Below are 5,932 nucleotides of genomic sequence, written 5' to 3' on the forward strand. Positions count from 1 at the left end.
GAGATGTAGTATTGGGTCTCAAGGGACCATTTGAATGAATGTGGTGACAACTGTGGATGTCAGTCCCAGGCTGTGGCAAGGGCTTAGAGCTTCATAGAGTGCTCATTTATACTTCCTTCTCACCTCTTGGCTTAACTGGTACCCCTGCCCAAAGGCTATGTCCTCAGACTTGGGGGCTTTCTTTCCCCTTACTGTTGTCTCCTCTGAAACCTAGAGCAAAGGGTTGGTGTCTTACTACTACTGGCTCAGCTATTCTGTCTTAACTAGTGAACAGTAGTAAGCTAAAACATTGTTCTGACTGGGTCATGCTGACCAATATGGATAAATCTGGGTGACTATTTTGTTCTATTCATTTTTTGTATATATATTTTTCTTGAAGTATAGTCAGTTTACAATGTTGTGTCAATTTCTGGTGTACAGCATAATGTTTCAGTCATACATATATTCGTTTTCATATTATTTTTCACCATAAATTACTAAAACATATTGAATATAGTTCCCTGTGCTATACACTATAAACTTGTTGTTTATCTGTTGTATAGATATTAGCTGGTATCTGCAAATCTCAAACTCCCAAAGTATCCCTTCCCACTCCCTTCCCTCCCCACCGGTAACCATAAGTTTGTTTTTCTGTCTGTGAGTCTTCTGTTTCGTAAATAAGTTTGTCTTTTTTTTTTTTTCAGATTCCACATATAAGTGATATCATATGGTGTTTTTCTTTCTCTTTCTGGCTTACTTCACTTGGAATGACAATCTCCAGGTCCATCCATATTGCTGCAAATGGCATTATTTTATTATTTTTTATAGCTGAGTAGTATTCCATTGTATATATATAACATACCTTCTCTATCCAATCATCTGTTAATGAACATTTAGATTGTTTCCATGTTTTGGCTATTGTATATAGTGCTGCTATGAACATTAGGGTGCCTGTATGTTTTTGAATTAAGGTTCCCTCTGGATATATACCCAGGAGTGGGATTGCTGGATCATATAGTGAGTCTATTTTTAGTCTTTTGAAGAATCTCCATACTGTTTTCCATAACAGCTGCACCAAACTACATTTCCACCAGCAGTGTAGGAGGGTCCCCTTTTCTCCACACCCTCTCCAGTATTTATCATTTGTGGGCTTTTGAATGATGGCCATTCTGACTGGTGTGAGGTGATACCTCATTGTAGTTTGATTTGTATTTCTGTGATAATTAACAATATTGGGCATTTTTTTTATGTGCCTGTTGGCCATTTGTATGTCTTCATTGGAGAATTGCTTGTTTAGATCTTCTGACAATGTTTGGATTGGGTTGTTTGTTTTTTTCTTATTAAGTTGTATGAGCTGTTTATATATTCTGGAAATTAAGCCCTTGTCAGTCTCATCTTTTGCAAATATTTTTTCCCATTCCATAGATTGTCTTTTTGTTTTGGTTATGGTTTCCTTTGCTGTGCAAAAGCTTATAAGTTTAATTAGGTCCTATTTGTTTATTTTTGCTCTTATTTCTATTGCCTGGGTAGACTGCCCTAGGAGAACATTGCTAAGATTTATGTCAGAGAATGTTTTGCCTATGTTTTCTTCTAAAAGGTTTATAGTGTCTTGTTTTATATTTAAGTCTTTAAGCCATTTTGAGTTTATTTTTGTATTTAGTGTGAGGGAGTATTCTAACTTCATTGATTTGCAAGCAGCTGTCCAGTTATCCCAACACCATTTGCTGAAGAGACTCTTTTTACTCCATTGTTATGTTCTTGTGCTCCTTTGCCCAAAAAATTGGCCAAAAGTTTGTGGGCTTATTTCTGGGCCCTTTTTTCTGTTCCATTGATCCATATATCTATTTTTGTGTTTTGTGCCAATTCCATGCTGTTTTGATTACTGTAGCTCTGTAGTATTGTCTGAAGTCTGGGAAGATTATTCTTCCAGCTTTGTTCTTTTTCTTCAGTATTGCTTTGGCAATTCTGGGTCTTTTGTGATTCCATACAAATTTTAGGATTATTTGTTCTAGTTATGTGAAAAATATCCTGGGTAATTGTCCTGGATCACTATTCATTTTAAGTCAAGTACACTCACTATCTGAATACTAAATACAGTTGTTATGACTTCTGTTACTCTTTGTTTCCAAGGGAAGAGCATAAGAATACCTTATAAGAAAATTCCTAGTATGCAGGCTGATACCTACGTTGCTTTTTGTCATTCCCCAAGTTGAAATATTTCCAAACAGAACTTTAAAGACACCTAAGATGAATTTAGATAACATTATACAGAAAACATTTGTTTATTCAATAAATAATGCACACTTTTGTAAGTGCCAGAGAATAATGCTGAACAAGAGAGCCACAAGCCACTACTCTCAAGGAGATAATAGTTCGTCCCCAGATTCTTAAAAGGACTAAATGATTTTGCCAACCTGAATTCTTTCTACAAGGAAAACCCACCTCAACCAGTGTTAATCCCATAGTAGGAGATCAGCAGTGATAAATTGATGATGTAGAACAATCAGTCCCTCGTGAAACTGACTCTGTAATCCGGAAATGCCACTATTTAATTGTGGCCTAAATAAAGAAATACATAAAGAAAGAAATACATAGAGAAAGGAAGGGAGGGAGGTGGGAGGGAGGGAAGGAAGGAAGGAAGGAAGGAAGGAAGAAAGAAAGAAAGAATATTTTTCCTTCCCTTCTCACAAAAATGACACTGTCTCAGCCTGTAGGCTACAAGGCACACACAGGCACCTTCCTGAAAGTGTCAAAATGCACTGCTCAGTGCACTGAGGATGCCAGTGCTGACATTTATTTTGCCTGTTCTTTCAGTGTAGCATTACAGCCCCACAAACAAGAAGAAACAAAGAAGTCTAGGTTACATCACAGACACACATAAGCCTCAGCAACTGATCATCTATGTACTACATTAATCCCAGAACTGGAAGTTAGTTAAAAACTGGGGGCCTCCACTGGGCTCAACAGTGCAGGGCCTCAACAGTCTCAGGTCCCAGATGTTTCAGACTCAGATGTCTATGAAGGCTTAAGATATTTATCAATAAGTTATGACCTTATGTAGTGGAAATTTACTTAGTCCTTCCATAGGACTCCAGGAGCTGAAGTTGGTTGAGGCCCAACTGTCCAGTTAAAATTAGCTAGGGTGGACCTCTTTCTCTGGCTAAATACTCAGTATACCATTCTCTCTGGTACTTTTAGGACTCAATTGGAATTTATCAAACCCCATCCCATCCCTGAGCCCCATGAACACATGCACACATACACACACGCATACTTTTCTTCATATGAAAAAAATTTAATTACCCTTAAATGCCCAGACTAAATATCCATTTCCTGTGTCAGTGCCCTAGAGCAGGGCTCCCATAGCACACTGTTCATGATCTGATTTTGGAATTGAATGCACTATGTTGTAGGATATGTATTTACATCCAGGTTCCCCAACTACTCAATGGATTCCTCAAGGATGGGGATTGAAACCTATTTATATTTTATCCACAAAGCCTCACAGGGTGTTAGAACACAGTAAGTGCTTAATAAATACTGAATTAATAAAAACATTGTTGAATGGATCAAACCCACCCCATCCTAGATGATTCCATAACCCTACTGCCACAAGGGTTACCTGTCAGAACAGCTATTTTCAAGTAAAGCCCTTTGGATCTAAGGTTAATCCTTGGGGAGGAGGGTATAGCTCAGTGGTAGAGCACATCTTTATCATGCATGAGGTCCTGGGTTCAATCCCTAGTACCTCCACTGAAAAATAACAGAATAAAATAAAAAATAAAGTTAATCCTTAGAAGGATACTCAGAACTTCTAGTCCTCTGTGAGGTATAGAGATGTTAGCAGAAGTCATTCTTTTTTTGAGCTACAGCTGAAATTATATAAATATTAATAGATATTCCAAGAAGCTCTGGAGGTTTGGGGAAAAAATACATGGATTTCAAGGAAAAGAAATATTCCATCTCTGTCATAACCTCAGGTACCAAGACCTGACTCTTCTTAATGAAGTGTTAATGAAATGTCAGCACAAACCAGACTGCTGCTGATTTGCATACTTCTTGGTTAATAGTGTTAAAATAGGATTGTGTGGATGTTAAGTCCTGTTTATGTTATAGAGCTACAATGGCTGTTAGGACTATTGATTCATTTTTGGAGACTGCATCCAGAGCAGTTTAGTAAATTAAAAGAGGATTTATTTGATTACTCTGGAGTGGCTACAATTCTAATTTTCAAACAGAACACATTTCTTTGTTGTATGCAGAAAATAAAAAGATGGAAAGTGTGAACTTTTACAGATAACCTCTTGTTCCTGAAAATTTGAAGATCTGTGTACTGTATAGGAAGGGTCAATAATCACTGGGCTCAAAGTCACTAAACTCAACCATTCACTCCTGACAAAGAAGTACTGGAAGCAAGGCATAGTGCCAGTGACCAACTGCATCACTGTTTTTTTGGAATATAGACTAAGTACCTTCTAAAATATGCTCCATCAGCAAAGTAGCTTAAGAATAAATACAAATATGCAGATATGTATGTATATTAATATATAGAAATATATTATATATGAATAAGACATAAACGTATTTAATGTGTGAATATTTATATATAGTATATAAATCCATATTGTATTATAATGTATTCATTATTGATAATGTACAAGTATATAAATATTCATTTATTACATTAAAATGTTAAATTATATATTATACATATGTAAATATTTGTAATGTACAAGTATTTAATATATACATATATAAAACAACGTACAATGATGTTCTCTTGGCAAGTTCAAACTCTATACTGATGGTAAATACAAATTATACGCATTTAATTCCTCACCTATTAGTATTACACCCACACGTTCACTTGGGACTTATCTACTCAACAGTCACAAAACTGCACTTATCATCTTCTTTATCCTCTTGCTGTAGCCCTCTCCCTGTTCGTGTCAACATCTACCCATTGAGCTGGCAAAAGTCACCCTCACGTCTACCTTTCTCTCTCATCCCCACATTACAATGAATTAGTAATTCCAGTCTGACCTCCTAAATGTTTCCCAGAAGACATCCTTTTGTTCTATTCCTACAACTACTTCCTGGTTTAAAACCTTTATCATTACTCTTCTGGACCACCTCCTTATGGTCACTATATTCTCCCTAGAATTCATCCTCCAGCCAGTCACCACCATGGCTTATCTAAAATCCTAATATATTTCCTTAGCTTAAAACCTGCAGTAACTCCGCATTACTTATACTATAGGTTCAAGTGATAAAGAAGTGACCCTGCTAACCTTTCAGTCTCATCTCCAATAACTCCATGTCCTGCTTTTTACATTCCCAAACACCTAAATCGTTTTACTCCTTTACGTAGAACATGATGATCTTTGTTTGTTTTGTTTGGGGAATTTTTTTAAACCTCTCGGGTTTACCCAGTATTTTTTCCTCACCTTAGTCTTCAAGATTTTTAAGACTCAGATACCACCTTCTCTACTCTCTCATGTCTCAAGATGCAGTAAGTTCCTCTTCCATGTGTTCATTTATACTGATACAGAGTAAAACGTGTTATTATTCTTGCTACTTTCTCCTTGCTTTCTTATTTCCTTCCTTATTTTATTTTTTTGTTTGTTTTTGTCTTTTCATTACTAGACAATGCACTCCATGAAGGCTTAAACTATTTTTTTAATCCCCCAAACCTAACACATTGCCTGGGAAATAGTTATTGAATGAATGAATGAAGACATTGTTGTTCACTTTAACTTCTCTTAAAAAGAAATTTGTTCAATCCTCAGGCAGAAGTATCTGAGCTAAAGTTCTTTGACCTAGTCTTGCCTCATTCTTTTCTGCGCTGTTAACTTATTTTACCAATCCCCATAATTCAACGTTCCCCTCCCCTCTGTGTATGGTTTTTAAAACTAATTCCAGAAATGAACAATTTCAGGAGAGTCTCTGTTAC

General features: G+C 36.3%; 1 non-coding gene across 1 annotated transcript; it reads left to right on the forward strand.

The window, feature by feature from the left end:
* Positions 1-3,659: 3,659 nt before the first annotated feature.
* TRNAD-AUC (transfer RNA aspartic acid (anticodon AUC)) lies at positions 3,660-3,732 on the forward strand. Its single transcript has one exon. It is a non-coding gene; the product is annotated as a tRNA-Asp (tRNA).
* Positions 3,733-5,932: the final 2,200 nt, after the last annotated feature.

This window comes from Camelus bactrianus, chromosome 10 (assembly GCF_048773025.1).
Source record: "Camelus bactrianus isolate YW-2024 breed Bactrian camel chromosome 10, ASM4877302v1, whole genome shotgun sequence".
Classification (NCBI taxonomy): Eukaryota; Metazoa; Chordata; class Mammalia; order Artiodactyla; family Camelidae; genus Camelus; species Camelus bactrianus.